At 38.4% G+C, this 21,233-nt stretch overlaps 1 protein-coding gene across 2 annotated transcripts in view; it reads left to right on the top strand.

The window, feature by feature from the left end:
- The window catches only part of FNDC3A (fibronectin type III domain containing 3A), a 244,613-nt gene that overhangs the window by 82,467 nt on the left and 140,913 nt on the right, over positions 1-21,233 (top strand). The gene's annotated exons all lie outside the window — the stretch shown is intronic.

A 21,233-nucleotide genomic window follows, 5' to 3' on the forward strand; every position in this document is an offset into this window, starting at 1 on the left:
ATACTTTGGTTGTCTCCATGTTTTGGTCACCGTGAATAATGCTACAATGAACATAGGGAGGCATATATCTTTGTGAGTAAGTGATTTTGAGTTTTTTGGTAGATACCCAGAAGAGGGGTTACTGGATTATATAATAACTGTATTTTTAATTTTTTGAGGAACACCAAACTGTTTTCCATAGTGGTGGTACCAGTCTACACTCCCACCAGCAATGAATGAGGGTTCCCTTTTCTCCACAATCTCTCCAACACTTGTTATTACTGTCTTGTTGATAATTCTAACAGGTGTGAGGTCTTTCATTGTAGTTTTGATTTGCATTTCCCGAATAGTGAAGTTGAACATGATTTCATATATCTCTTGGCCATTGTATATCCTCTAGGGAGAGGTGTCTGTTCAGGTCCTCTGCCCATTTTTTAATTGAATTGTTCGTATGTTTGGTATTGAGCTGTATGAGTTCACCTTTTTCTTTTGTTGTTGGTTTCTTTTGCTGTCAGAAACTTCTAAGTTTGATATAGTCCCATGCATTTATTTTTGCCTTTACTTCTCTTGCCTTTGAGGTCAAATACATAAAATGTTCTCCATTACTAAGGTCTGTTAAGTTCAGTACCTATGTTTTCTTATATGTAATTTATTGTTTCAGATTTTATATTTATGTCTTTGATCCATTTTGAATTAATTTTTGTACATGGAGACAAACTGTAATCTAATTTCATTCTTTTGCATATGGTTTTCCAATTTTCCCAGGACCATTTATTGAAGAGGCTTTCTTTTCTTCATTGTATGTTTTTGGTTCCTATGTGAAAAAATATTTGCATATATATATATATATATATATATATATATATATATATATATATGTGGTTTTATTTCTGGGCTCTCAGTTCTGGACTGTTGGTGTGTGTGTCTGTTTTTCTGCCAATATCATGCTGTTTTGATTATTGTAGCTTTGTAGTATAATTTGAAGTCAGGCAGTGTGACAACTCCATCTGTGTTATTTTTCCCAGGATTGTTTTGGCTATTCCAAGTGTTTGTGGTTCCATACAAATCTGGTGAATTTTTTCTTCTGTTCTTTAAAAAATGATATTGGGATTTTGATGGGTATTGAAGGAAATCTGGGTAATATACCATTTTAACTATGTTGATTCTTCTAATCCATGAACACAGAATATCTTTCCATTTCATTGTGTGTTTTTCAGCCTCTTTTAATAACACTTTGTAGTTTACAGTATATAGGTCCTTCATGTCCTTCGTTAGGTTTATTCTAGGTATTTTATTACTTAGATTGCAATTGCAAAAGAAATTGTTTTTTTTTGTTGTTTGTTTTGTTTTCATTTATTTTTCTGAAGTTTCATTGTTAGTATGTAGGAAAACAGTGAAATTTTGTACATTGATTTTGTATCCTGCAACTTTATTGTATTTGTTTATTGTTTCTGATAGTATTTTGGTGGAGTCTTCAGAGTTTTCTATATATAGAACCATGTCATCTGCAAAAAGTGACATTTTTACTTCTTCCTTCCCAGTTTGGATGCCTTTTATTTCTTTCTCTTGCCCAGTTGCTCTGGCTAGGATTTCCAGAACTATGTTGAATAAGAATGATGAGAGTGAGTATCCTTTCTAGTTCCTGAATTTAAAGAAAAAGCTTTGACTTTTTCACCATTGGGTATGATATTGGCTGAGGGTTTGTCATATATGGCCTTTATTATGTTGAGGTACTTTCCTGTTTACTTGTGTTATTGAGAGTTAATCATAAATGGATATTGTATTATATCTAATGCTTTTTCTGCATCTATTGATAAGATCCTATGATTTTTATCCTTTGTTTTGTTAATGTGCTGTATTACATTTATTGATTTGCATATGTTGAACCATCCTTGTGCCCTGGAATGAACCCCACTCAATCATGATGTATTGGTTTTTTTTAAATGTATTGTTGTATATGATATCAGCCCTTACTTTTTCACACTTTGTATATTTTGTACCAATGTCTTCTGGCCTGAATGTTTGTGTTGAGAAATCAGCTAAAACCTTCTTATGGGAGCTCTCTAGCAGGTAACTAGCGGTATTTCTTTTGCTACTTTTAAGATTCTCTGTTTTCCTTTAATCTTTACCATTTTAAGTATGGTGTGTCTTGGTGTGAGTGTCTTTGGGTTCTCATCTGTTTAGGACTCACTATGCTTCATGGACTTGTGTGTCTTTTTCTTCATCAAGTTAGGTAAGTTTTCCATCATTACTTCTTCGAATAGATTAAATCCTTAAGTTCCTTAAGCATTCTTGTAAGTGTTTCATATTCTGTGTCTGGTAGTTCTCATGCCTTCATTTCATTTATTTATTTTTCTCTAGACTGCTTTTATTCTCTCATTTCAGGCATGTTTCTTTGTATCCTCATTCTTGCTGCGTCTCTATTGTTTCTGTGTAGCAGGTAGATCTGCTATGTCTCTGAGTCATGGCAGGGAAACCTGAAGTAGTAGGTCTCCTGAGGGGCTCAGTGGCACAGTCTCCCTTATTACCTGTGCTAAGTCCTTCAGGAGTGTCCCTTGTGTGTGTTATATGAGCCCTTCTATTATTGTTGAGTCTTGATTGGTTTTGGCCATCTGTGTGCAGGGTTGACCCTCAGTCTGGCTGAATGTAAGGATTGACTCCCAACCACAGTATTTGAATTGCTGTGTGGAGGTTGAGCTATCAGCAGAATTCATCCCAATAGCCTCTGGTGCCTGCTAAGACCTCCCTTTGGGTATGCCAGTAGTAGAGCTAATCAGGTTGTGTTCTAATGTGGTGTGAAGCCACTCATCAGTTATGTTGGTTCTGGCCCCTCTTAGGAGGGAGTTTCATGCAGATAAATGTCAGACACTGCCTGTGATCAGCACTGGGCCTACCACATGTTTGGAGCAACAAAAGGATCCACAGTTGGTAGCTGCTTCTACTGTGTCGGGGTGTACTTGGGTGGGGCCAAGCTGTGTATCAAGGCTGGCTGCCAGCATGACCTGTCCTGGGGAAGGCAGCAAAAGGCCTAAAGCACTTGGAGACTGCTTTCAGGTGCTGGCTGCTCATTAGGCTCAGTCACTGAAAAAGCCTCAAGCTTTATTAAGTGAGTTGTGTGAGACAGGTTCTTAGTGAGAAACGAGGTAGGAGGCAGTGGTGTTCACCAGGTTAATTTAAAACGTGGCATCAGTATTGGGTCTGCAGTCACTCAGCAAAAGTCTCAGGATATCCCAAAGGCAGCTGCCATCCACCTAGGGCCTGCAGATTTTTGCAGTGGCGTGGAGTCTCAGGGAGTCATCAGGTTGGAGCCAATAGAGTTCATTAGGCTAAAACAGATTAAGATTCGGCCATGTGGAGGGAGGGCTCTGCACAGGAGCAGTGGTGCCTATTGGGCAAGAGGAAAGAAGTCCTTTCTAAAGCCACACAGCTTAGGCTCTCCCTGTGTATCTCTGGCAACCCCTGCAGCTTGCTTGGAATTCCTCGAGATACTTTAAGAAAGAGCACTGGCTGTGGCTTAGCGGATTGAGCGCCAACCTGCAAACCAATGGATCACTGGTTTGATTCCCAGTTAGGACACATGTGTGGGTTGCGGGACAGGTCTCCAGTTAGGAGCGCACAAGAGGCAACCACACACTGATGTTTCTCTCCCTCTCTTTCTCCCTTCCTCTCTCTCTAAAAATAAATAAATAAAATCTTAAAATAAAGTTGTGTGACAGCAAAATAATTAAAAAAAAAAAACTGCAACGTGGGCCCAAGCTGGCCACTGCCAGCAGATGCTACAGCTGTGTGAGAGATTGGCAGTGTGGTGCCTCAAGAAATCAGCAGGATGGGGCTAGTACAACTCTTCAGGCTAACGCTGTTGGAGGGGGAAGGTGCAACACAAGATAGTGACACCATTTGGGTATACTGTGAAAAAATGGCCTTTGCCCTAAAGCCACACAACTCAGCGTCTCTTCCTGTGTGTCTCTGGGGCCCCCTGAGCTCTCCTGGAATTCCTCAAAAGTTTGTTTGTTTGTTTTTTTGTTCGAAGAAAGACTACTTCATGGGCCAGGATGGCTGCCATCAGTATATCCCATAGCTCTATGGGAACTTGGCAGGACAGAGCCTCATGGAGTCAGCAGGTGGGGCTAATGTAGTTTCCCCGGATTAATGCCATGGGAGTGGGGTTTAGAACACAGAAACAGTGACGTTAGATTGCCATCGTCCTGAAGCCACACAACTCAGTCTCTCCCTGTGTGTTTCTGACACCCCCTGAGCTTGCATGGAATTCCCCAAGAATTTATCAAGAAAGACTGCGATCCTTCAGCTTTGTTTGAACTTGGCAGGGTAGGCCTCAGGGATTTGGCAGGGTGGGGCTAGTGTAGCTCCCCAGGCTAATTTCACATGTAGGGAAGTACTTATCGGTTATGGGAAAGATGGCATCTATGAATGGTGAGGAAGAGGGACTCAACACAGGGATATTGGTGGCTGTCCCTGTAGCCCTCTTCCCAGCGCCACACACCTCAATCTCCCTATATGACTCTGGTCCCATTCATTGCCATCCCTCTTCTCAAGCCCAGGATAAATGCCTTCAACTGAGATTTTTGTGTGCTTGCTCTTTAAAGTGACACCTGGGTTTCTAGCAGACACCTGTCTCACCCAGGTGCATGGAATCCCCACTGATTTTCACAGTCAGATGTTATTTGGGCTCCTTTTCTCTGGTGTTCTGAGCTGGGGAGCTTGGCATGGGGTTTAGACCCTTTGCTTCTCATGGGGAACCTCTGTAGCTGAAATATCTTTCCAGATTCTCAACTGCAGAACATTGATCCAGGACAGCCCATTTCCAAGTTTCTACCCCTTCAACCAGAGTCCACATGACTTCTTCTGTATATCCTTAGTTATAAGACTTCGGTTCAGCTAGTCTTCAGATGGTTATACAGGTTTGTTGTCCTGTAATTTAGTTGTAATTTTGATGTGGTCCTGAGAAGAGGTGAGTGTAACTTGCACCTACCCTACCATCTTGGATCCTATCCCCCTAAGCAACATTCAAATATACTGTACAGCTGTGTTAGTTGCAGTCATTATGTTGTACGTTACATTCCCAGGACTTTCTTTATAAGGGGTTCATTCTAACCCCACCCACCCCGACCTGTGGTAACTACAAATCTGATATATTTTTTGTATGAGTTTTTTTTTAAAGATTTTACATATAAATGAGATCACACAGTGTTTGTCTTTCTCTGTCTGACTTATTTCACTTAGCATAGTGCCCTCAAGGTTCATTTATGTTGTTAGAAATGGCAGGATTTTATTCTTTTTATGTCTGAATAATATCACATTGGATATATATACCACATCTTTACCAGTTCACCTGTGATAGACACATAGGTTGTCTCTGTGTCTTTGCTATTGTAAATAATGATACAATGAGCATGGAGGTGCGGATATCTCTTTGACATAGTTTTTTCATTTTGTTCAGATATATACCCAGAAGTGGAACTGATGGATCATATGATAGTTCTAATTTTAATTTTTTGTGGACCAATTTACATTCCCACCAATAGTGCACAAAGGTTCCCTTTTTTTCACATCCTCGCCAACATTTGTTATCTAGTGTCTCTTTGATGATATCAGTAAAAACAGGTGTGAGGTGATACCTTATTGTGTTTTCATTTTCACTTCTCTAATGATTAGAGATGTGGGGCAACTTTTTATGTATATGTTGGCTATTTGTATATCTGTTACAGAAACAGGGGAGTCCAAAAATCCCCAGAGTTTGCTGCTGGGGGATGGGGAGAAGTAAGCAGCTTTTCAAATGCTTCCACATGCCTGAGGCTGGTGACTACTGTCTTTCTTATGCAAATGGCTTTAATGCATCCAAAGCCTCAGGCAGATGGGAGGAGTCTTGAACCAGGGGACGGTATGGAAAGCACACAGAGCCTACGTAAGGGTCTGTGAATGGTCAGAACTGTTTGCAACGCCCACTGCGTCAGATGACGCAGTCAGGGATATATAAGGAGCTGCAGACATTTTAGACTCAGACTCTCTCTGGCGCTCGGACTCTCTCTGGCTCTGGCTCGTGCTCTCACTCTGGGACTCTCGCTCTCTGGCTCGCGCTCTCGCTCTGGCGCTCTGACTCGAACTCTCTCAGATGCTCCCTCTGAGACTCTATCAGAGTCTCTCAAGCTCTCGTTCCGGCTCTGGCTCTCACTGGCACTCTGGCTCTGGCTCTGGCGCTCTGACTCGGGCTCTCACTCGCGCGCTCGCGCTCGCTCTCGCTCTCTTGCTCTCTCGTGTGCTCCCTCCACATGGCTTGGTGAAGGGGCCTGCTCCATGTGGCTTGGAGAAGGAGTCTCCAGGCTGCTTTAAGAGGCTCTCGCCATGCAGTTCTGAGAAGGAGAGAAGATCCACGCGGTTTGCAGGAAGAAGGCAGTTTGCAAGGAGGCTGAGAATCCAGGCGGTCCTGCATTGAGAGCTGGAGGGCACCACAGCACAGAAAGGACCTCCCCAATCAGGATTGAATGATTGGCAGCTGCTGGTAAAGCTGAACTGTGTTTGGAAAGTAGGGAAACAGTTTCTCTGACTTTCCGAAAACTAGCCTGGTTTGGAAGGGGGGGAGGCAAGGATATGTGTTTGTGGGTATTTTAAAGAGCATAAGACTTAACAACAGAAATCCGCAAATAACTAAATCTATATAACTGTTAAATAAACAATTCTTTTTCTTTTCACCAAACTCTGTTATTGAGAGTTATAATTTTGGCGGCGGGCAATCGGGCCCCTAACTAAAGAGCCCGTGGGTTTGTTTTCAACTGGAGCAGCCCAGGGGTTCTGTAACATATCTTCTTTGGAAAAATGTCCATTCCATTCCTGTGCCCATTTTTAAATCGCATTATTTGTTTTTTTACTGTTGAGTTGTAGAAGTTTTTTATTATATATTTTGGATGTTAACCCTTTATGAAACATGATACGCAAATACTGTTTTTCCATTCTACAAGTTGTCTTTTCATTTTGTGCATTATTTCTTTTACTGTGCAAAAGCTTTTCAGTTTGATATAGTCCCACTTGTTTATTTTTTATTTTGTTTGTGCTTTAGGTACAATGTCCAAAGAATCATTGCCAAGACACATATCAAGGAGCTTTTTTCCTGTGTATTCTTCTAGGAGTTTTATGGATTTAGGTGGTGTTATGTTTAAGTCTTTCATCTATTTTGAGTTAATTTTTGTGAGTGGTGTAAGATAGTTTCATTCTTATATATGTAAATGTCCAATTTTGCCAGAATCTCTTATAGAAAAGCTTTTTTCTTGGCTTACTTGTTAAGTATTAGTTTGCCATGTATGTGTGAGTTTACTTCTGGGCTCTTGAATCTGTTCCATTTGTCTATTTGTTTATGTTTATGCCAGTACCATAAGATAGCTTGAAATCTATGCCTCCTACCTTGTTCTCTCGCAGGATTGCTTTGGATATTTGGGGTCTGGTGGTTCCATATAAATTTTAGGACTTTTTTATTCTACTCCTGTAAAAAACGCTGTTGGAATCTTGATAGGGATTGCATTGAATCTGTAGACGGTTTGGGTAGTATAGACATTTTAACAATATTAATTCTGCCAGTCCATGATCACAGGATACCTTTTCATTTATTTGTGTCTTTTCTTAGTTTGTTTATCAATATTTTATAGTTTTCATTTTAAAAATCTTTTACCTTCTTGGTTAAATTTACTCATAAGTATTGCTTTTGGTGCTATTGTAAGTGGGATCTTTATTCATTGTTATTGTATAAAAACAGTACATTTTTGTATGTTAATTTTGCATTCTGCACCATTGCTGAATTCATTGATAGACTTAACATTTTTTTGGTGGAACGATTTTCTAGATATAAAATCATGTTATCTGTAAATAGAGACCATTTTACTTCTTCCTTTCCTATTCTGATGCTTTGTATTTCTTTTGCTTGCCTGACTGCTCTGACTAGGACTTAAGAGCAGTACTATGTTGAGTAAGAGTGGTGAGAGTGCGCACCCTTGTCTTGTTCCTTTCCTGATCTTAGAAGAAAAGCTTTCAAACTTTCACCGTTGAGTATGATGTTAGTTGTGCGCTTGTCATATATAGCATTTATTATGTTGACATTTATTTCTTCTGTACCTAATTTGTTAAAGAGTTTTTATCATGGACAGATCTTGAATGTTGTCAGATGTTTTTTGCATGTCTATTGAGATGATCATATTGTTTTTTTCATTTTTTCTGTTAATGCAATATATTTATTGTGTGTGGTGAACTATCCTTGCATCCCATGTATAAAACCCATTTGGTGAATGATCCTTTATGCTACTAAGTTTGGTTTGCTAGTACTATATTGACAATTTTATATTTATATTCATTGGGGATATTGGCCTATAGTTTTGTGTGGGGGGGTTTCTTGTGTTACTTTCTCACTTTGGCATCAGGGTAATGCTGGCCTCATAAAACGAATTTGGGAATATTACCTCTTTAATTTTGGGAAGAAAGTTCGAGAAGGATTGGCATTAATTCTACTTTAAATGTTTGGTAAAATTAACCAATGAAGCAATCCTGTTTTGGGCTTTTCTTCATTGAGAGATTTTTATTACTGACTTAATCTTACTACTAATTGGTTTGTTCAGATTGTCTAATTCTTCCTGATTCAGTCTTGTTTGAGGATGTTTTTAAGAATATTTTATTTCTTCTAGGTTGGCCAGTTTTTGTATATAGTTGTTCATAGTAGCCTCTTATGCTCCTTTGTACTTCTGTGGTTTCATTTGTAATGCCTTTTCTTTAATTTACAACTTATAATTTTGTTGATTTGAGTTCTCTCTTTTCTTTCTTTCTTTCTTTTTTTTTTTTTTTTTTTGGTTGCTCTGTTTGCAATGGCTTGATCCTGTGCATAGAAAAGCTCAAAGAATCCTCAAAAAAACGACTAGAGGCTCCCGATCAAGATGATAGTATAGGTAAATGCAGTCCTCTCATACTCTCACAACCAGATCAGAATTATAACTAAACTACAGAACAACCATCATTCAGAACTGCCTGAAATCTAGCTGAACAGAGTCCTACTGTAACAGAACCCCTGGGCTGCTCCGACTGAAACAGAACCCACAGGCTGTTTTGTTAGGGGCCCGATTGCCTGCCACCAGAATTATAACTCTCAATACCAGAGTTTAGTGAACAGAAAAAGAACTGTTTATTTAACAGTTATATAGATTTAGATTACTTGCAGATTTCTGCCATTAAGTCTTTTTTTTTTTTAACTTTCGTATTTTATTTTATTTTTTTCCATGAAACACTTTATTTTTTTTTAGTATATTTTATTTATTATACTGTTACAATAGTTCCAATTTTTTCCCCTTTGCTTCCCTCTGCCCAGCACTGCCCCTCCCCCAATAACACCCCCCCCCAAGTTCATGCCCATGGGTCATACATGCAAGCTCTCCTGCCTCACCCTTTCATATATTCTTCTTCTTTTTTTAAAATAATTAATTAATTATTTTAACAATAAAAAATAACAATCCCTCCCTCTCAGACTTAAGACCCTTTATAATCTTATAAAGGACAATGCGCGAAGGTCTCGAGCTCCTTTAGCTGCTTCAAGCTGGACATGGACATCATCCTACCTACCCTTGGGTCCAAAAATCCCTAATAAGAGTAGGGATGTGGAGGGGAGGGTGGCCTTCCCACATGTGGAAGGATCGTGCAGACTCCAGGTTGGTTGGCTGTCCCCGGACAACGGCATGCTTGCTTTAACAGACTGGCATCCTTGTTGTATTCTGAAGGCAACAGATTTGGCAACAGGGTTAAAGGACACCATTCAATCCATAACCACTAGATGACAAAAGCAGGTATTAATTTTTCAATGTCCCACATTAGGGAAAAGAAGGGCTTCTTTGGAGGAAGGTGTGCCAGGTACATCTCACCTGTCCAAAACCCTTTTGCCCATTATACTTAGTTTGAGTTGAGAGAAATATTTTAGGTTTCCCCCCTCTCAGGCCTCTGGGCTCTTTCTGTCTAAGCCTTTAGGACAGAAAAGAGACACCAGTTTTAAAGTGAAGCCCACAGACCACCCCGTTCTTCACCAACCCAGCCACTTAGTTCAGCCAAACCATTGAGTTTCAGGAGGCAGTGCTGCAGATGGGATTAAGTGAGGCCTATACGTGCAGACAATCACTCAGGTAATGAGATCGTAGGCTTATGCCCTTTGAAAACAGAAAACACATGTTATTTTATGTAACATAACCCACATACAAGTGTCTAAATCTGTAGGACTGTCTTATTGGAAAGACATCCAGTGCAAGGCATTTGACATTTTTCTTGCCTGTAAATTAAACATCTTTGATAATGCCACAGACATAGTTTACCTTTCAAATGAAAACAAACTTTAAATGAAAAGAAAAGAAACTTTAAAGACAGCTGCACTACATTATAATCTACCACTGAGCATTGTGATTCTCCTTGAATCGAGATTTTTCTCCCTAAGATTACCCTCCTTGTCATTAAAGGGACTGCATTAAGTCCATTTTTAATTTGTCCTGTTCATTTGCATAAACACAACAAGAGCAGCAAATGATCACTTATGATCTTTAGTTCCACTTTGCTGGAACTTATGCAAGGAACATTTAGGGTGACCTTCAGTCTGCCCTTCAAGGCACAGAAGCAGAACCACATACCTGGCATTCAGCCTTGCCTTAAACACCTGTCTTTTCCAAGTCGTTCTGGATTTCCATTGTGCCTTAAGGTTCCTTCTGGCCATCTTTCAGGAAAACAACCTTCATTCCTTCCCTGGAAAGATTGCCATGGACCGCGTATCCATCCAAGGTACCAAGCCTTTTATCTCGTGGACTTTTATTACCTTTGAAAGTCAATCCCAGTTCCTCGGGGCTTTTTGGTAACAACCAAAGCCCAAGCATGTCTCCTTCAGACATGACATTCCAGGCAAAGTCTTAGTTAAAAAAAAAACCCTCTATTAACAACTGGTCTTACTAGTTTTATGCAGAGAAACTTATGTCATTACTTCTTTAGAATGCCAAACTCTGGAGGGATCAGATAGGGAGAAAAATATACAGTGTGAAGGAAAATCCTTGTCCTCCTAATATTCACTGAACATGCATTTCCATTCTTTATATTTTCATTTTTTTCCGCACTAAAAATTTTTTTGTTTGTTTTTCCATTACAGTTGTCCCACTTTTTTCCCCCCTCTTGCTTCCCTGCACCCAGCCCCGCCTTCTCCCACATTCAGTCCCCACCCATTTGTCCATGTCCATGGGTCATTTATACATGTTCTTTGACTAGACCCTTCCCCTTCTTATCCCTTTCTCTCCCTCCCTTCTCTCCCTTTGTTACTGTTAGTTTATTTTTTGTTTACATACCTCTGGTTCAATTTTGCTAATTTGTTTGTGTTGTTCATTAGTTTCCTGTAATAGGTGACAGCATAAGGTATTTTTCTTTCGTTGCCTGGCTTATTTCGCTAAGCATAATTCTCTCTAGTTCCAACCATGTTGTTGCAAATGGTAGAAGTTCCTTCTTTCTTTCAGCACTTATTCATTGTCATTTTCCCCCTTTGTACTCGTGTTCCTCTCTGTCTCTCTCTGTTTCTTCATCTTCTTAAAGCAGACCCTTTAGCATCTCTTGCAATGCTGGTTTGGTGGACATGTATTCTTTTAGCCTTCTTTTGTCTTGGAAACTCCTTATTTCACCTTCTATTTTGAATGAGAGCCTTGCTGGGTAGAGTATTCTTGGTAGTAGGCCTTTGTTTTTCATTGCTTGGAATATTTTTTGCCATTCCCTTCTGGCTTGTAGTGTTTCTGCTGAGAAATCTGATGATAGCCTTATTGGAGCTCCCTTGTATGTTATTAGTTGTTTCTCTCTTGCTGCTTTTAGGATTCTCTCTTTGTCTTTGAATGTTGGCATTTTAATTATGATGTGTCTTGAAGTGGGCCTGCTGGGGTTCATCTTCTTTGGGACCCTCTGTGCTTCCTGGACTTGCATGACTCTTTCTCTCCTCGTGTTAGGGAAGTTTTCTGTCATTAGTTTTTCAAAGAGGTTTTCTATCCCTTGCTCTTCTTCTCCTCCTTCTGGAATTCCTATGATACGGATATTATTACATTTCAGGTTGTCCTACAGCTGTCTTAGAACCTCTTCAGTCTTGTTCAGTCTTTTTTCATTTTGTTGCACTGTCTGGGAGTTTTTGTTTAAGTTGTCCTCCAGCTCGCTGATCTGATCTTGTGCTTCCTCTAGGTTGCTTTTAATTCCTTCTACTTTGTTCTTCAATTCAGAGATCGTATTCTTCATTTTCTCCTGGCTATTACTGATAGTTTCCATGTCCTTTATCATGCTGGTGTAATTCTCAATAAGTTCCTTGTAGTTTTTCTGGAGTTCTTTGTAGTTTCCGCTGAGCTCATTGAGCTTCTCCATAATCCAAGTTTTGAATTCCATATCTGATAGTTTGCTCTCCTCTTTCATTTAGCACTCTTTCTGGGGATTCTACCTTTTCTTTCGATTGGGGGGTTGTTTCTCTGTCTCCCCATTTTTCTGACTCCTATTGTTTGTTGGTGCTTCGTAGAATGCCATTAAGTGTTATGTTCTTTAAAACACCCACAAACACATAGTTCTGCCTCCCCCCACCAAACCAGGCTAGTCTTAGAAAAGTTAGAATAACTGTTTTCCTACTTCCTAGACACAGTTCAGTTTTACCAGTAGCTGCTGATCATTTAGTTCTGATTGGGGAGGTCTTTCTGTGTTGTGGTGCCCGCCAATTTTCAATGCAGAACTGCATGGATTCTCAACCTCCTTGTAAACTGCCTTCTCAAAGCCGCATGGTGTTTCCCTCTCAAAACAGCATGGAGAACCTTCTTAAAACAGCATGGAGAGGCCCACTAAAATGTCCACAGCTACTCTTTAAATCCCCGACTGCGTTCTCTGATGCAGTGGGTGTGGTAACCAGTTCTGACCATTCACAGAACCTTACGCAGGCTCTGTAAGCTCTTTCAATACCATCCCATGGTCCAAGCCCCCTCCCATCTTCCTGGGCCCTGGAAGCATCAAAGCCATTTGCGCAACAATGTTACCAGCCACTAGCCCCAGGCATGCAAAGGCATCCTAAAAGCTGCTTCCTTTTCCCCATCCCCCAGCCGCAATTTCTGGGGGTTTTTGGACACCCCCCATTCTGTAACATTACAGCCAAGTATATAAAAAAGAAGGTATATTGAGATTAGTCAGAGTGGCAGAGATTTGGAACAGGCTGGTCCCACACCCATATGTGGCAGATAAAAATTGGGAGGGATATCTCAGCTGTAGAGGTCCCAGCTGAGGAGTGAGAAGTCCCAGGCCCACACCGAGCCCTGCAGCTCAGGGTTCCAGTGCCAAGAAGAGAACTAGTAATGAATACATTAAGTAAAATGGAGAATATATTACAGGAAATTAATAGTGGAGTAGGTGGAGCAGAGGGGCAAATCAGAGATTTGGAAGATAAGAAACAGAAAACTCCCAATCAGAACAGCAAAAAGAAAAAAGAACTCCCCTCCTAAATGAGAATAGTGTAAGGTGCCTCTGGGACAACTTCAAGAGTACCAACCTTCACATCATGGGATGCTAGAAGGAGATGAGAACAAGCCAGAAATTGAAAACCTATGTGAAATAATAATGACGGAAAATTTCCCTGACTTGATGAAGGAATTAGAAATACTAGTCCAGAAAGCACAGAGAGTCCCAAACTAGATGAATCCAAAGAGACCCACACCAAGATACATTATAATTAAAGTGCTAAATGTTAAAGACTAAGAGAACATCTTAAAAGCAACAAGATAAAGCAGTTAGTTACCTACAAGGGAATGCCCATAAGATTGTCAGTTGATTTCTCAACAGAAACTTTGTAGACAGAAGTAATTGGCCAATTGGCCAGAAATATTCTAAGTGATGAGAGCCAAGGACCTATTGGGTTGGCCAAAAGTTTGTTTGGGTTTTTTCTGTAAAATGGCTCTAGTAGCACTTAAACTTCATTTGAAACAATTTTGTTAGATTGTATTGTGATAGCTGTCATATCAGCATCCATTTAAAAAAATCAAAATGGTGAATTTTTGTGTAGCCATTTTAATATTGAAGATGGAAAAACATATGCAACATTTTCACCATATTATGCTTTTTTAGTTCAAGAAAGGTAAAAAAGCAATTGAAGCGCAAAAATCAATTGGTGTGGTGTATGGAGAAGGTGCTGTGACTGATCAAACATGTCAGAAGTGGCTTGCGAAGTTTCATGCTGGAAATTTCTCGCTGGACGATGCTCTACAGTCAGGTAGACCAGTTCAAGTTGATAGCGATCAAATCAAGACATTTATTGAGAACAATGTTATACCATGAGGAACATAGCCAACATAATCAAAATACTCAAATCAATAAAGTTATTGGTGAAAATGAAAAATGTGTCTTTTATTTTATTGAAAAAAACTAAATGGACATTTTGGTCAACTCAATATAACCAAGATTACTCACCCAGCAAAGCAATCATTTAGAATTGAAGGACATTTAAAGAGCTCCCAGACAAGAAAAAGCTAAAGGAGTTCATCACCTCAAAACCAGTGTTACATAATATGTTAAAGGATTTTCTTTAAGAAGAAGGAAAAAAGATTAAAAATATGAGTAATAAAATTGCAGTAAATACATATCTATCAACAATTAAATCTAAAAAACAAACTAAATGAACAAGCAGAACAGAAACAGACTCATAGGTACAGTGAACATTTGACGGTTGCCAGATAGGAGGGGCTTGTGGGGAGAGGTGAAGGGATTAAGAACTACAAATTGTTAGTTGTAGAATAGTCATAGTCATGTAAAGTACAGCATGGGGAATATAGTCAATAATATTGCAATAATTATGTATGGTGTAGGATAGTAGATTTATTTGGGAGATTATTTAGTAAGTTATATAATGTTTAATCACTGGGTTGTACACCTGAAACTAATATAATACTGTATGTCTACTATAATTGAAAAGTAAAAATATTTGAAAATAACTAGAGCTAATAAACATATTTAGTAAATTGTAGGGTATAAGATCAACATAAAAGTGCAACTTTTTTACACACTAGCAATGAAGAATCTGCAAAGGAATTTAAAACTTTTAATTTACTATTGCATCCAAAAGAATAAAATACATCAAAATAAATTTACCCAAGTTTGTGAAGGACTTGTATGCAGAAAACTAATGAAGCATGATGAAAGAATGAAAGAAGACTTAACTAAATGGAAAGACATCATGTGTTGATGGTCTGGAAAACATAATATTGTGAGGATGGTAACACTACCCAAAGGAATGTACATATTCAGTGCAATCATTAACAAAATTCCAATATCCCTTTCTTTTTTAAAGAAATACAAAAGCTGATCCTCAAATTCATATGAAATGACAAGGGGTTCCAAATAGCCAAAACAGTTTTGAAAAAGAGCAACAAAGTGGGAGGACTAACACTTCTCTACTTTAGATCTACTAAAATCTACACTAGTCAAAACAGTTTGGCACTGGCAATAATAATAAATATATAGACTAATGGGATAGAATTGAGAGTTCAGAAATAAATCCACACATCTATGGCTAATTTGTTCTTGACAAGGGTGCCAAAACTATTTAGTGGGAAAAGAATAGTCCCTTCAATAAATGATGCTAAAACAACTGGAAATCCACATGCAAGAAAAAGAAAAAATTGCATTTCTGCCTCACACCACTGTGGATCAGCAACCTAAATATTAAAGCCAAAACGATAAAACCAGAGGAAATAAATCTTCATGACCTTGGATTTGACAATGCAGGCTTAGATATAACACCAAAAGTTCAACAAAGGTTTAACAAAAGTAGAGAAATTGGACTGCATCAAAGTCAAGAATTTTTGTACATCAAAGAACATAATGAAGTAAGTGAATAGACAGACTGCAAAATGGGAGAAAATATTTGCGAAACCCATATCCAAAAGAATGTAGTATCCACAATATATAAAGAACTTTTAAAAATATGCTTTATCGATTATGCTGTTATAGTTGTCCCGATTTCTTTTCCCTTTGTTCCCCTCCACCCAGTGACACCCCTCCCTCCAGTTGCCCCCCCCCCATTAGTGCATGCCCATTGCTTGTGCATATAGTTCTTCTCAACATCTTCCCACCTACTCCAATCCCTCCTACTATGCTTCTTAATTCCTGGGCGATCTCTCTCCTTTTCCCCCTTGCGCCTCCCCGCTGACCTCCCCCCCAAAATGTTCCCCATACCTATAATTCTTTTCCCACTCTCGTTACCTACTTAGTTTGCCTTTGTTTCAGTTCCCTAGCTTCTATTGTTGGTTGTTGTGATATAGTTTTCATTTTAATGTTCATAGTTTTGATCCTCCATCTCCTAAACAAGTCCCTTTAACACTTCATATAACAGTGGACTGGATCTGATGAGCTCCTTCAGTTTTACTTTGTCCAGGAATCACTTTCTCTGCCCTTCTATTCTGAATGACAGCTTGCTGGATAGAGTAATCGTGGCTGTATGTTTTTGCTTTTCATTACTTTGAATATTTCTTGCCAGTCCCTTCTTGCCTGCAGAGTCTCCTTTGAGAAATCAGCTGATAGTCTAATTGGGACCCCTTTGTACATAATTCTCTTCTTCTGTCTTGGTGCTTTTAAGATTCTCTCTTTATCCTTAATTTTTGACATTTTGATTATAATGTGTCTTGGTATGGTTCTTCCTGGGTCCAGTTTTTTTGGAACTCTGTGCTTCCTGGACCTGTAAGTCTTATTTCCTTCCCCAAGTTAGGGAAGTTCTGCTTCATTAATTTTTCACATAATTTTTCAATTTCTACATCTTCTTCATCTTCTGGCAACCCTATGATTCGGTTGTTGGCCCGCTTATAGCTGTCCCGTAGGTTTCTGATCCTCCTCATTTTCCTCACTTTTCGTTTCCTCTTTCTGCACTGGTTTGCTGTAAGTTCCTTCCCTATGTTCCAATTTGTTGATTTGATCCATGGTTGTCTTTCCCTCACCACTAGTTTCATATGTGTTTTCCATCATTTCAGCAGGACTAGCCTTCACTCCATCCCCGTCTTGTTTAAGATCTGTTGTTAGGTCTGTAAGCATTCATATAACCAAAGCTCTGCACTGTGCCTCAGAAACATCACCTATCTGCTGAGCTGTTAGATTAGATATTTGCTGTCTGGTCAGCTGCCTCACCAGGATCTCTATGATGATCGGTGCCATCCTGACAGTTTTGTGTACCTTTGCTTCCTGGGCAGGGCTGTCGCACCTCCTACGCTATAGGGGGCAGAGCCCCACGCACTCATCACTGCTGGGCGACCCTTCTCACTACACTGTGGCGTTCTGTGTGGGGGCAGGGGTCCAAGATGGATTCCTATCGTTCACTCTCCACTGAGAGACCAGGAGCCTCCTCCTCCATCCCCACCCTCTCTGGCCCTCACAGTCCGAGGTAAAGGGGGTCTGCCTTCCCTGGTGTTGGAATTGCAAGCTGACAGTCTGGTCTCTGGTCTGCAGCCGGGGGTACTCCCCAGGCACTTCTCGCCTCCCCTTAAATACAGGTGTCTGTGCTTACCGCTGTCTCACTGCCATCGCGCCGCCAGCACAGCTTGACCTCTCCACCCCGGCTTTACCCTTCCTACCCTACTCATCCAGACAAGCACCGCTTCTTTATAACTTCATATGTTGAACTTCTGTGTAGCTTTAATTTTCTGGAACTTCTGGTTATTTCTGGTTTTGCGGTAGTTGTATTCCTTCTTAGTTGTGGAGGGAGATGGAGTGTGTCAGTCTAGGCCTCCACCTTGGCCGGAAGTGTATAAAGAACTTTTATAACTCAAAAAATAAAGACAAACATCTGAATTAAAGTGGGACAAATGACTTGAATACACATTTCTTCCAAGAAGATATACACATACCCAACAAACACACGACACAATGCTCAACATCATTAATCATTAGGGAAATGCAAATCAACCACAATGAGGCACCACTTTATGCTTACAGGATGGCCATAATCAAAATAACAGGCATTGGCACGTGGAGAGATTAGAACCGTTGTATATTAATATTGGACATGTAAGATGATGCAGCTGCAGTGGGAAAGTTTGGTGATTTCTCAAAAAGTTAAACAGATTTACAGTATGACACAGCAAGTCAATGCCTAGATATATACCCTAAAGGATTTAAACGTGAATGTTTATGGCAGCACTATTCTCAATAGCCAAAAGGTCAAAACAGTCCAAATGTCCATCAGTGTTTGAATGGATACACAAATTCTATTATGTCCATAAAAAGGAATGAAGTATTGATACATACTACAACCTTGGATGAATTACAAGCACATGTTTAGTGAAAGAAACCAGTCACAAAAAATCACATATTGTATGGTTTTATTTATATGATACATCCAAAATGGGTAAATTTATAGAGACAGAAGCAAATTCTAGTGGCTAATGGGGTTTTGGAGAGGGGACAAATGGAGTGATACCTTAGTGGATATGGGGTTTTTTTTTTGTTTTTTGTTTTTTTTTTTGGAGTGGATAAAAGTTTTGGAACTAGATATGGGTAGTCATTGCACAACATTGTGAACATACTAAATGCCATGGAATAATGTTAATTTAAACCTAATTTAATTTTATGTAATGTGACTTTTACTTCACTAAAAATCTGACTGATACCACCTAAACCAAGGGGTCAAACTTAACACCACTCATGTATTCTAAAATGATTTATCAAAAAAGAGTGAGTGTGAGAGTGATTAAATGTGACAGCATGTTACCAGTTGGTGAATCTAGATGAAGAGTGATCATTGAACCAATATTGCAGTTTTTCTCTGCCTATTAAATATTTCAAAATAAGAATTTTTAGTACAGGTGAAATTTGAATATGACTTTCCCTTGTTATAACTCCTTGGCTTTATTTTTATGGATCTTCATGATCTAGCGACTGCTTATTATCTCAATGTTACCTCTTTCCATTGCATTTCACAAAGTAGTTTAAACTTTAGCTATACCACACTTCTTCCCTATTTTCAAATTGTCAGTTATCTCTTTCACCCTCTTGACTTCATACTGCTATGTGGTTCTTGAAATGTCCTCTTCTCATTTTTAGCTTAACTCCTGGCTTTCCTTCTGAACATTATGCAGTTATCATCTTCATGATTTTTTTTCTGATTATTCTGGGCTGAGTGGAGCCTCTAGGACAGTGTTCATATCTCTGCCATACCACTTATGACATTGTACAGTTTATTGGCTGAGTACTTCTGTATCTCACTAGACTGTGGTCTTCTTGAGGCCTTGGACTGTGATTTGTTTTTCTTCTTGGTATCCATAGTACATATAAGAATAAGTGCCAAACAGTAGATGTTTAATAAATGATATTTAGATAAAAGAATAAATTTCATCACTTACTATTTTATGGAGCACCTTATTATAATAGAGGACTGCTTATCCTTATTTTTTACTTCATAGGGTACATTTTATATATATATATGTCTGTATATTATATATATACAGACATATATATGTCATGTTTTGTTTTCTTAATTTTATTTCTTTTTTGCCAACTTTGCAATGAATGAATTCATTAGAGGAACAATTAGTATTTTATAGAACCTCACAATACAAGTACTGGTGGATGATTATGATTTAAAAGAAATAACATCTATATAAAGCACACAGCATAGTGTAATACAGTAAGCACTACTTTGGGTCGTGGTCCTCATTAAGAATTTAATGAAATCTGAAGAAAACATTGAACGCTTTTCTAAAAAATTGCAATAGCTACAGAAAGTTTCATATACAATTCTGGGTAGCTCACAAAGCCTGTGAATCGTTATATGTGACCCCAGGTTAAGAACTTGTACTTTAACCCAATGCCAGTCTCAGGTAACATCCTTCAGTAATTCATCACCTCTACCAAATTCAAAGACTAATTAAGAAAGGAGTAAAAAAAAAATGGAATGGGTTAAAAATATTTTTTTTAAATTAGGATTTGTTGGGAATGATAAAAATGTATTGGAAATAAAAGCAAACTGAAAATCCTCTAGCCCACTTTGAAAATTTAAGTTTTCTTTAAAACAATTCTTGAGTCATAGGAAATCATAGGAACAAAATAGCAGGAAATCTAAGAAAAAAAAAAGTGAAAATATTATATATATACTTAAAGCTGAGTTAAGTAAAATTCATAGTCTTAAGTGCATATATTTATAAAAGAAGAATGAAATAAAGTATTCAACTGAAAAATTTAGAAAAATATCATGGTAAGCCCAAGGAAAATGAAAGGAACTAATAGGAGTTGAAAGTCAGAATTAATGCATTAAAAGAAACCTACTTAGATGACTGTCATAGCCTCCTGACAGGTCTCCCTAGCACTACCTGCATAAGTAACATTCATCATTGCCCTTAAAATGGCTCACAAGACCCTTCATAATTGGCTTGTGGCTACCTTTAAAAATTTTAATAGCCACATTAAAAAAGGAAAAGCAGGTGAAATTAATTGTAATGATATTTATTTAACTTAGAATGTCTTGAATATCATTTTAACATGTAATCAATATAAAAATTATTAACAAGGTATTTTACATTGTTGGGAATTTCTGTACTCTTTGAAACCCAGGATGTATCTTACACTTACAGCAAGCACATCTAAATACAGACTAGCCACATTTTGAGTGCTTGATAGCTAGCCACTAGTTAAATTTAGAAGCAATAGAAGATGGTCACAAAGGCAAAAAATAGATAACATTGGCTGTAAGAAAATAAATAATTGTATTAAAAATTAAGGAGAAAACAAAACGAATATATTTGCAGTAAAATATAGTATATTATTATTATTAATATGCAAAGAATTAATATAAATTACTAAGAATACTTAGGACCCCAAAAAGATAACAAACAGCTGGTTTACAAAAGAATTAGCAATAAACATAAAGTATAGCATTTAACCTCATTGATAATAAAGTGCAAATTTAAAAAATAGTAACATACTATTTCCATCTATCAAGGTCGTAATGATTTTTAAACTATATTTTCCAGGGTTGTGGAAAATTTGGTGAAAGGGTGTTCTCATAGACTATAAAGGAGAATATGAATTAATAAAACCTTTGTAAAAAGCATTTTAGCAACAGACACAAAAATTCTATTTCTAGGAATATGATTATACAGAGGGAAAAACTACATACCAAATGGTTTTGTACATTAAGAGAATGGTAAAGTATTGTAGTTTATGGTGGAGTCATTTGATGGAATACTGTGAGCAGTAATATGTAAAAGTCTTTC

Source organism: Furipterus horrens, unplaced genomic scaffold (assembly GCF_987537825.1).
Source record: "Furipterus horrens unplaced genomic scaffold, mFurHor1.1.pri manual_scaffold_12, whole genome shotgun sequence".
Classification (NCBI taxonomy): domain Eukaryota; kingdom Metazoa; phylum Chordata; class Mammalia; order Chiroptera; family Furipteridae; genus Furipterus; species Furipterus horrens.